The sequence below is a fragment of the Bombina bombina genome, chromosome 5, assembly GCF_027579735.1.
Source record: "Bombina bombina isolate aBomBom1 chromosome 5, aBomBom1.pri, whole genome shotgun sequence".
Classification (NCBI taxonomy): Eukaryota; Metazoa; Chordata; class Amphibia; order Anura; family Bombinatoridae; genus Bombina; species Bombina bombina.
In genome coordinates this window covers 328,758,856-328,770,160 of record NC_069503.1, presented here as the reverse complement: position 1 = coordinate 328,770,160, position 11,305 = coordinate 328,758,856, and the positions used below count along the sequence as shown (strand labels likewise).

General features: G+C 33.5%; 1 protein-coding gene across 1 annotated transcript in view; it reads left to right on the top strand.

Moving 5' to 3' along the window:
- Positions 1–3,434: 3,434 nt before the first annotated feature.
- AGR3 (anterior gradient 3, protein disulphide isomerase family member) overlaps positions 3,435–11,305 on the top strand; it is a 41,361-nt gene continuing 33,490 nt past the window's right edge. The window contains exon 1 of the mRNA XM_053714123.1: positions 3,435–3,549. The gene's annotated coding sequence lies outside the window, so the exon portion shown is untranslated. The remainder of the gene's footprint in view (positions 3,550–11,305) is intronic.

Genomic DNA, 11,305 nt, shown 5'->3' with positions numbered 1-11,305 from the left:
CTTGGCAGGGTCCCTACCCATTTGATCCCTATAATTGTTTTGTTGTACTCCCCCTTTGTTTATAGCGCTGCAGAATCTGTTGGCGCTCTACAAATAACCAATAATAATAATAATAATGATGTCTTAGAATTTTTAAGAACATCTATAATAATTATTTACATTAGTTATTATTATGTTTCAATATTTTATATATTTAATAAATACATAATGCACCTTAATATAATTCATGTCGGGTTAGCGCAAATTAAAAATTAGTGTACTCCTGTCGGGTTTTGCTAATTCTTCATGTGCACTAACCCTACACCTCGTTAGACCTACAGAGCTAACCCAAAGTGAGTTATGCATATTTTACATACATTGTTCTTTTTATTTATTTATTTATATATATATATATATATATACGTATATATTTATATATATGTGTGTATATATGTAGTTATTTGTGTAAAATATATATGTATATACAGTATCCCACAAAAATGAGTACACCCCTCAAATTTTTGTAAATATTTTATTATATCTTTTCATGTGAAAACACTGAAGAAATTACACTTTGGGGCCGATTTATCAAGCTCGGTATGGAGCTTGATGTCCCTTGTCTAAAGACCACTGCTCCATAACTTGTCCGCCTGCTTTGAGGCCGCGGACAGAAATCAAACCAATCAAATACGATCAGGTTTATTGACACCCCCTGCTAGCGGCTGATTGGTCGCACATCTGCAGGGGACAGCATTGCACCAGCAGTTCACAAGAACTGCTGGTACAATGATAAATGCTGACAGCATATGCTGTCGGCATTTATCGATGTGCAGTGGATATGATACGCTACATTGTATCATGTCTGCTCGCACTATGATAAATATGCCCCTTTGCTACAATGTAAAGTAGTGAGTGTACAGCCTGTATAACAGTGTAAATTTGCTGTCCCCTCAAAATAACTCAACACACAGCCATTAATGTCTAAACCATTGGCAACAAAAGTGAGTACACTCCTGTGGGTGTCCAAATTTGGCCTAATTAGCCATTTTCCCTCCCCGGTGTCATGTGACTTGTTAGTGTTAAAAGGTCTCAGGTGTGAATGAGGAGCAGGTGTGTTAAATTTGGTGTTATCACTCTCACACTCTCTCTTATACTGGTCACTGGAAGTTCAACATGGCAGCTCATGGCAAAGAACTCTCTGAGGATCTGAAAAAATTAATTGTTGCTCTACATAACGATGGTATAGGCTATAAAAAGATTGCCAAGACCCTGAAACTGAGCTGCAGCATGGTGGGCAAGACCATACAGTGGTTTCACAGGACAGGTTCCACTCAGAACAGGCCTCGCCATGGTCGACCAAAGAAGTTGAGTGCACATGCTCAGCGTCATATCCATAAGTTTTCTTTGTAAAATAGACGTATGAGTGCTTCCAGCATTGCTGCAGAGGTTGAAGGGGTGGGGGGTTAGTCTGTCAGTGCTCAGACCATAAGCCGCACACTGCATCAAATTGGTTTGCATGGCTGTCGTCCCAGAAGAAAGCCTCTTCTAAAGATGATGCACAAGAAAACCACAAACAGTTTGCTGAAGACAAGCAGACTAAGGATGTGGATTACTGTAACCATGTCCTGTGGTCCAATGAAACCAAGATAAACTTATTTGGTTCAGATGGTGCCTACAAGCCTGTGTGGCGGCAACCAGGTGACAAGACAAGTGTGTCTTGCCTACAGTCAAGCATGATGGTGGGAGTGTCATGGTCTGGGCCTGAATGAGTGCTGCCGGCACTGGGGAGCTACAGTTCATTGAGGGAACCATGAATGCCAATATGTACTGTGACATACTGAAGCAGAGCATGATCCCCTCCCTTTGGAGACTGGGCCGCAGGGCAATATTCCAACATGATAATGACCCCAAACACACCTCCAAGACGACCACTGCCTTGCTAAAGAAGCTAAGGGTAAAGGTGTTGGACTGGACAATCATGTCTCCAAACCTAAACCCTATTAAGCATCTGTGGGGCATTCTCAAACGGAAGGTGGGGGAGCACAAGGTATCTAACATCCACCAGCTCCGTGATTTTGTCGTGGAGGTATGGAAGAGGACTCCAGTGGCAACCTGTGAAGCTCTGGTGACCTCCATGCCTATGAGGGTTAAGGCAGTGCTGGAAAATAATGGTGGCCACACAAAATATTGACACTTTGGGACAATTTGGACATTTCCACTTAGGGGTGTACTCACTTTTGTTGCCAACGGTTTAGACATTATTGGCTGTGTGTTGAGTTATTTTGAGGGGACAGCAAATTTATACTGTTATACAGGCTGTACACTCACTACTTTACATTGTAGCAAAGTGTAATTTCTTCATTGTTGTCACATGAAATTAAATAATAAAATATTTACAAAAATTTGAGGGGTGTACTCACTTTTGTGGGATACTGTACATATATAGATATAAATACATTATTATTTTTATATATATAGTTATATATATATATATATATATGTACCCAAATACATATATATATATATATATATATATATATATATATATATATATATATATATCCATTATAGGCCTTTCCAATCAAACACCTCATAAAGCCCTCATAAAAAATGTTTTTAATACTTATATGAATATTTTTATATTGAATATTTTTATCAGATAGTGTGTACATATGAGTGTAACAGTTTATTTTAAGGTGTTTATGTTGTGTTTTACCCTAGGTCTCCACTCGCGCAAACCCGTTGCAAGCTAATTTTGTTTGCGCTGGAGTGAATACCTTTACTTTCAACTTGTAATATGCATGCAAGTTACCGTGGTTGAGATGTTGCAATATCATGCATGTCCTAATGTAAGTGCACCACTTGTAAATCTGCCTTATGTGTTTCTTTTTTTTTAATATACTTCATGGTTCCAAGTAGGTGCATTAACTATATGTATCTTTTGTAATCATATTTTTTGCCAGCAACCTGTGAGGGAATTTGACCTATATATGTTACAAAAGTATTTTTTTTCTAATTGCTGTCTTGGTAACATTTTAAAAAGTTCTTGCTTACTTTATAAAAATAAAACAAATTGAAAATACATGTTGAACAATTTTATTGTGTGAAAATGTGTGAGTATTTTACTTATTCTACTTAATATAATTTAAGATTTAATATATGTTTTAATCTCCAAGCACCAGTGAACCAAAAAATATCCATCAGCACAAACAATGGGTTCATACAATTCTCATCTCCAATGCTGGTTTCATTTTTCAATGAAGGGAACCAAACCCTGTCTACCAGAAAAAATATACACAGACCCCTTTCTATTTTGCTTCCTAATTTAATGATATTTGATCCAAGTCATGGAAGAGTGAAAGCAATGTATCTTCAGTCCACCCCTGGGAATATACGAGAACAAACTAAAAGTATAAAGAATATTCCCCACCCTTTTTTTTTCAGGTAACAATCACCTTGTTGCTATAGCAACAGAGAGGTGCAGGTTGACTGTCCAATGTACGTCTATAAAAGATTCTTATCGGAGCTTTCTGTAAAGCAGGAAGAACATTAGCACAGGGCTTCACTCAAGTAAGTTTACTTTTATTTCCTTAAAATATTTGCATTGTAGTTTTAGGGGAGAAAACGTTAAACATGATCCACTAATTTAGGAATAATGTATCAAGAATGTAGAGAAAGATTTGTTAAGTTTTATTATATTCACAAATGCTGGTTCATGTGCTAAATAAGCAATATATTTTACATTTATAAAGAAGACATTTCAGTTTATATTTACTGGGTGCAAGGAAATATTTGTAATACTGATACCATACATAAATTCTACATTGCATGTAGAAATAATGATTTTAATGCATTTATTAAATGTCTTTTTATTCTAGTAGTTTACTATATGTATAATTTAAAGAGGAAAGATTTTAAACAATTTTGTATCAAGATAATGAACTTAAGGGGAGCTGGCACTTTACAATAGAAGTCAACTAATAACGTTTCAATATAAAACACACTCTTAATTGGAACTTACAAGAAGGATCGATTAACTAACCCATACTTAAGTCTCAGGGTGAGTTAACAAAACAGAAGATTCACAGTAAGAAGTAGAATTCTTTACTGAGGTCAGTTCACAAGTCTCCATTAAAGTAGTCATTCTTGCTAGTTCAAAGATAGGAAGTCAGTTTCTAAATCCATGATTATAACATATACACCTGTTTATAGTTTGAATATTCTAAATGTCTTCAGAACCGAATTTCAAAATAATGTAATGAATTGTTATTATTTATACTTAGCAACATATAGTTCAGAAGCGAATCACATTTAATGTAAATATTATTTAAAAGAAGAGAATGTTTTGTGTGCTACACTATGGTATATGGATTTGCTTTGCTTATGCTGTTTTTACTAGTTAAATTCAACATTTGGTTGCTGTCATTAAAAAAATAAAAGAAAGGGAAAAAAAAGAAAAGAAAGAAATGTGATTCCTCCTTTAATTTCTTTTAAAAGCTTACAATATACTGCAATGTTGCAAAACCTGTTTCTGCTCAGGTAGTATAACATGTTCCGCAGTATAAAGTTCTGAGGGCACCTTATAAAGACACAGCCTCTTGTTCCATGTGGCTGATCTAGAGTAAAAATTACAGTTTCAACTTTTCTTTAAAAGGTTAGCTGATTCCAGAAGAGGCTACAATATGTTTTCAGTAATAAAATATTTCATAGCACAGAAATATCTGCTTGAGCCTTAAAGGGACATTGAACTCAATTTTTTTTCTTTTGTGATTCAGATAAAGCATGCAATTTTAAGCAACTTTCTAATTTACTCTTATCAATTTTTCTTCGTTCTCTTGCTATCTTTATTTGAAAAAGAAAGCATCTAAGTTAAGGAGCCAACCAATTTTTGGTTGATAACTCTTTACAGCACTTGTTTATTGGTGGTTGAATTTAGCCACCAATCAGCAAGAACAACCCAGGTTGTTCACCAAAAATGGGCCGGCATCTAAACTTACATTCTTGCTTTTAAAATAAAGATACCAAGAGAATGAAGAAAATTTGATAATAGGAGTAAAATAGAAAGTTGCTTAAAATTGCATGCGCTATCTGAATCACAAAAGACAAAAATTGGGTTCAGTGTCCCTTTAAGAATGAGAATGACTAGGTCTTTTACTTGAATAAAATACAGGTAGCCCTCAGTTTACGCCGGGGTTAGGTTCCAGAAGGAATGGTTGTAAATCGAAACCATTGTAAATTGAAACCCAGTTTATAATGTAAGTCAATGGGAAGTGAGGGAGTTAGGTTCCAGGCCCCTCTCAAAATTGGCATAAGTAACACCTAATACATTATTTTTAATACTTTGAAATGAAGACTTTAAATGCTAAACAGCATTATAAACCTAATAAAATAATCACACAACACAGAATATATAATTAAACTAAGTTAAATGAACAAAACATTTGCTAAACAGCATTATAAACCTAATAAAATAATCACACAATACAGACTTTACTTGCATTTTTCTGCAAACAGTTCTTTCTATGCATTCCAATCTGGACTGATTTATAGACAGGAAGATCTTGTTCCTTTGCAAGCTGCTCGATAGCTCAGGTCTACTGGCTATTTTAATTAATGCACTGCTTCTCGATGCTTTTTGAATACCAGTCACATGACTGAAAAAAAAGGTTGTTATTCTAAAACGGTGCAAATTGAACTGTTGTAAACCGAGGGCCACCTGTACTAGTATTTGGGGGAAAAATATAAAATCAAGGAAATATAAACGTGACAAGATGGTTAAATGTCAACAACAATATTTTATACAGCTGTTAAATGAACAGATGTATGCTCCAAATTATTATCTACTTAACAGTATATGGTTGAAAATTCACTAGTAATCAAGATATTAAAATATTTTTTTATTATATAAAAAACAAAATGAATTCTTCCAGGAAGCATAACTGAGATAATGCAGCTCAGGTTTGCAAACACCTAGGTAGATCATTTGTGGATATGGAATACTGAAACAAGTTCTTTTAAATTACAGAAAAATGATGAAAAAAACAAGAAAAAGAGGATCATTGTACAATAAAGATCACATTTCTGTGATTCATGTGGGAGACTAAGAGGTGTCTTCAGCCTCTATGGCTTTACTGGCTTCATCAGTCTCTCAAGCGTCTGAAGTTGCTAGTTTGTTATATTCAGCTAATTTACTAAACCTGGAGGACTAGAATAGAGAGCATTAATCAGAGCCATAGGGTAGCATAGAAACTGGTGAAGATAGAAAGGCTGGTAAGACCTGTAAATCTGGATAGGCTCCTGCAATTGTAAGTGACGTTATCAAATAACATATGTTACGGAATGCTAATTGGCTGTTTGTTTTAGAAGTAGAATTTTAGCACACTGCTAAGATTTAGGTAACTGATAGTCTCCAGCAAATTCATAATTTTGTGAAAAAAAATCTGATCAACAATATCTCAAATAATTGCAATAATTGCAATAATAATAATAATAACAACAACAATAAAAATAATTGTACCATTTATCAATTTTACTTTTTACTTCCTAAAATAATTATAAATAAACTCTAAGGGCCCCTTTTTAAATGAATGCTGTATATCATTTTCGATTCCAAGAGTTCTTTCTAGGTCTCACATAAAATCATATACAAGTTATCTTTTATTACTACGCAAGAACCAATGTGTTAGATGCTGTCATAATAAATCTAGCATAGCACAAAACACAACATAAGTTAACCAGTATAAATAAAAAGTCCTTTTTACTAGAGAATTTATAATCCAAACAGTGAGTGGGAACATGTTAAATATTCTTTAATAACATTATAATATATAATACTATTTTCATAACAATGTTTATTGATTTTATTTCTCAGAAATCATAGGAACAGAAATGTTCTTCCTCAGAATTCTGTAGTGCAGTGTATACACTATTTGTATTGATATTTTAACATAGTAAATGCTTTCAGATGCCACAGCGCTAACAGCTGCATTAAATAATCTCTGAATTATATTTTATGTTTGTAAGAACAAAATAATATTCAATTTGAAAATTCTTCTATTATAATTTCTCCAAAAATCCCCATAAACATTATTTTATTGATTTCTGTCAAAGCGTAAATGTTGATAAGCTTAAAGGGACAGTCTACACCAGAATTGTTATTGTTTTAAAATATAGATAATCCCTTTATTTCCCAATCCCCAGTTTTTCATAACCACACAGTTATATTAAGATACTTTTAACCTCTGTGGTTACCTTCTATCTAAGCATCTTCTGACAGCCCCCTGATCACATTACATTTTATTTATTATCTATTGACTTGCATTTTAGCCAATTAGTGCTGTGTTATGCTTACTCTTAAATAACTCCACAGGCGTTAGCACAATGTTATATAAATGGCACACATGAACTAGCAGTATCTTGTTGTGAAAAGCAAATATAAAAAGCATGTGATAAGATGCTGTCTGTAGTTGGCTTAGAAACAGGCAGAAATCTAGAGGTTTTAATGTTATAGTATATTAATATAATAATGTCCGTTGTGCAAAGCTGGGGAATGTGTAGTAAAGGTGTTATCTATCTTTTTCAACAATTACAATTTTATTGTTGACTGTCCCTTAAAACATTAAAACTCATTTATGGAAGTTTTTAAAATGTAACATTATTTAATAGGCCTTTTTGCAGTGTCTCAGTTTCGTCAGTATATCATTCAAAGTGTTAAAAGTCAACGTTGCAGTGATTTAGCACACTGATATGAGATGCATGGGTTAAAATGAGATAAAATATGAAGGTAGTGTAAAGGACCACAATGGATATGTAGCAACATAATATCTCAATATATATTTGCGTTGGAATGGAAGGTTCTACATCACTGTTGTGGGTCATATAAATCTGTATAATGTTGTTTAGTCAGATTCAGCTTTTTTGTTTTTAATTAGGACTAGAGCTGGTGACATAGAATATAAATTTAAAATACATCATTGTTTTCATATCAATGGTAATATCCTTTTTAAAAAATCTATTTATTAAAAAAAAACAACTGTGACACTAGTTAAGACTAAATAACAAAGAAAGTAAGATACAACTTATTATATACAAAAATAAAAATAAGTATACAAATACAAATAAATGTGTATATGGGTGCACTAAAAGATATAGTCCAGAAAATACTCTGGTAACCTTTTCCTTGTAGAAAAAACCACCATAGAAGAAAGAGAACTGGAAATGGTTAAGTAAGTTATCACATTTATATTAACATATAGATAGAGCCGTACTCACATGCTAATGAGCTTATAACTTAGCTCTCAAATATGATCGCTCAAACGTTCCCTCCCTTCACAGGCTCAAAGGTAAATACAGTAACCACCATTAACAGGACCCAAATAAATAATTTATGTAAAATGTATTGGTTAAAAAGGATAAATCATCACTCGGGTGCTTGGCACTACACATGTAATACAAAACAAATAGAGGGGTTGTATGCCGTGTCATGCACCCGAGTGATGATTTGTCCTTTTTAACCAATACATTTTACATAAATTATTTATTTGGGTCCTGTTAATGGTGGTTACTGTATTTACCTTTGAGCCTGTGAAGGGAGGCAACATTTGAGCGATCATTCTTGAGAGCTAAGTTATAAGCTCATTAAGATATGAGTACGGCTCTACATATATGTGAATATAAATGTGATAACTTACTTCACCATATACAGCTCTCTTTCTTCTTTGGAGGTTTTATTCTACAAGGAAAAGATTTTCGGACTATATCCTTAAGTGCACCCATATACACATTTATTTGTAATTTTATCACAGGTTCACAGGTTCAGACAGAAATACTACACAAAATGCATTGTGATATTATTATTATTATTATTATTACTAGATTTCTTCAGAAAATATGAAATGCAGGTTAATATTAATATAATGTCAAATACTTTTGAAATGTCAGTTCCAAAAATGAATGCTGTATACACTGCTAATGCTATATACACTGTTAATATTTGCTCGAATAGTTCTTAAAAACAAGCAGAACATTTGAGTTGTTCCATTTTTGGGGGGGATTTCTTTCACGTTTTTTATTTAATTTTTTTTAAGAATTTTTAGCATTTTTTTCCTGTACCTTAAATTTAAAGAGTCATTTGTGTGTCTGGAGACATAACAAGATGAAATCTTTAATTGTACCAAAAATAAAATAATGTATTATGCATATACAAGTGTAATTTTCTCCATTACAATCGCCAGCAAACAGATTTGCAATGAGAATACAAGCGTGTTTTTATTCTCACTTGCTTTTTGATTAGCATCCCAAGGCATTATGGCTGTCTGAAGTGTAAATATTGCAGATGCGCATATTTTCATGCAACATTCAATGCATCGGCAGAAGAGCCAGACCACTTGATTTTGAATACCGCCTCGTGATTTTGAAGGGAGTATTGACGTAAATCATCAGGTTCACTTGAATTTGAATAAGGGCCCTTACTCATGTACCTAGGAATTAAATCCAGATGGAACTGATCAGACAATGACTCTGTGTTGAACTATTGTCATTCCCATTCTGCACTTCCTCTTCTAATAATGGCTCTGCCCAATTCCAACGCTACCTTCACAGCTCCCTCACCAAAATATTAAAACTACAGGAAAATGATATAAGATAGTTTAACTGTTAATGTTGTCAAACAAGAAATCACTTTTCTGATAACATCTTGGACCAGGTTTATCAAATCAGGAGTAGAACATTTGGCCCAATATGTTCTCATGTTTACCAAGAATCATTCTTATATACAATGATCCAGTACCACTAATCATGAGCTTAGAATTATTTTCTCCCACATTTCTTGTCTATTTGATGACTGACAATTTCAAGCAAATGTCTGCCTCTGCAGCAAAGAGATCACCTGCTTTATTACTATTATTATCAGTTATTTGTAGAGCGCCAATAGATTCCTCATCGCTATAAACATAGGAATGATATGCAAAGGTAGCAGTTATAGGAGACAAATGCATAGAGGGCCCTGCCAAGAGTTGCACTGTTGTAAATCAGCTCTCATGAATGTAATCTACAAAACAGCTGGGCTCGTAGGCCTAAATGCTTAGGTGGTTCAAGTGACTGACAAAGGAGAAGGAGAGGAACAGCTGTAAGAAAGTTTAGTGTATATTGTTTGCATCCCTGAACAGTAGAGTCTTTAGATCAGCTAATTTAATTCGCTGTCGTTAAGGTTATGCAGTGCATAGGAAAATACTAGACCCATTCAGGTTTCTGTTTACAGAATTGAAAGTTAGGAGTCAAACACAGAATGCTAAAGCTAATTGCCAAACAGTGTCTTCTCACTTAAAGGTAAATTAAAACCAATTTTTTTTCTTTCATGATTCAATTTTAAGCAACTTTCTAATTTACTCCTATAATTAATTTTTCTTTGTTCTCTTGCTGATTGGTGGATACATTTAGCCATCAATAAGCAAGCACAACCCAGGTTCTGAACCAAAAATGGGCTGGCTCCAAAGAATACATTCCTACTTTTTCTTAATTGATAATAGGAGTAAATCAGAAAGTTGTTTAAAATTGCATGCTTTATCTGAATCATGAAAGTTTAATTTTGACTTTAGTGTCCCTTTAAATAATGGCATGCTAACTCTGTTTGCCTGTCATGGCAATTAAAAAAACAGAAAATTGAGGAGGCATCACGAAAACATTAAAAAACTAACAGTGCAGGTTAGAAGTTAATTGATTGTATGAATGTAAAGCAGGACAGAGTGAAAATAGTGCAACCTTTTTAGCTTAACAGGATCTATCCTTGAAGCTGCTCATATACCATAAACTACGAATCACCACCCGGCTGATTTTTCTGACCATCCAGCTAAAATTTTAGCTGATATTAAAAGGACATGAAACCAAATATTTTCTTTCACGATTCAGATAGAGAATACAATTTTAAACAATATTCTAATTTACCTCTATTATATAATATGCTTTATTCTTCAGATATCCTGAAATAGAAATGCACATGAGTGAGCCAATCGCACGAGGCATCTTTGTGCAGCCACCAATCAGCAGCTTCTTAGCCTATTTAGATGTGCTTTTAAACAAAGGATATTAAGAGAATGAAGAAAATTAAATAATAGAAGTAAATTGGAAAATTACATTACATTATTATGAAAGATAAAATTGGGTTTCATGCCCCTTTAAGCTAAAATTAGCTAATATTAACTGTTTAAAATTTTTATTAAACAAATTATCATTAAATGTTAAATTATGCAACTAATTTGTGCTTTGAATAGCAGAAAATTATATAATATTAAATAATATTACACATGGCTACTTTAAAATGCCAACCACC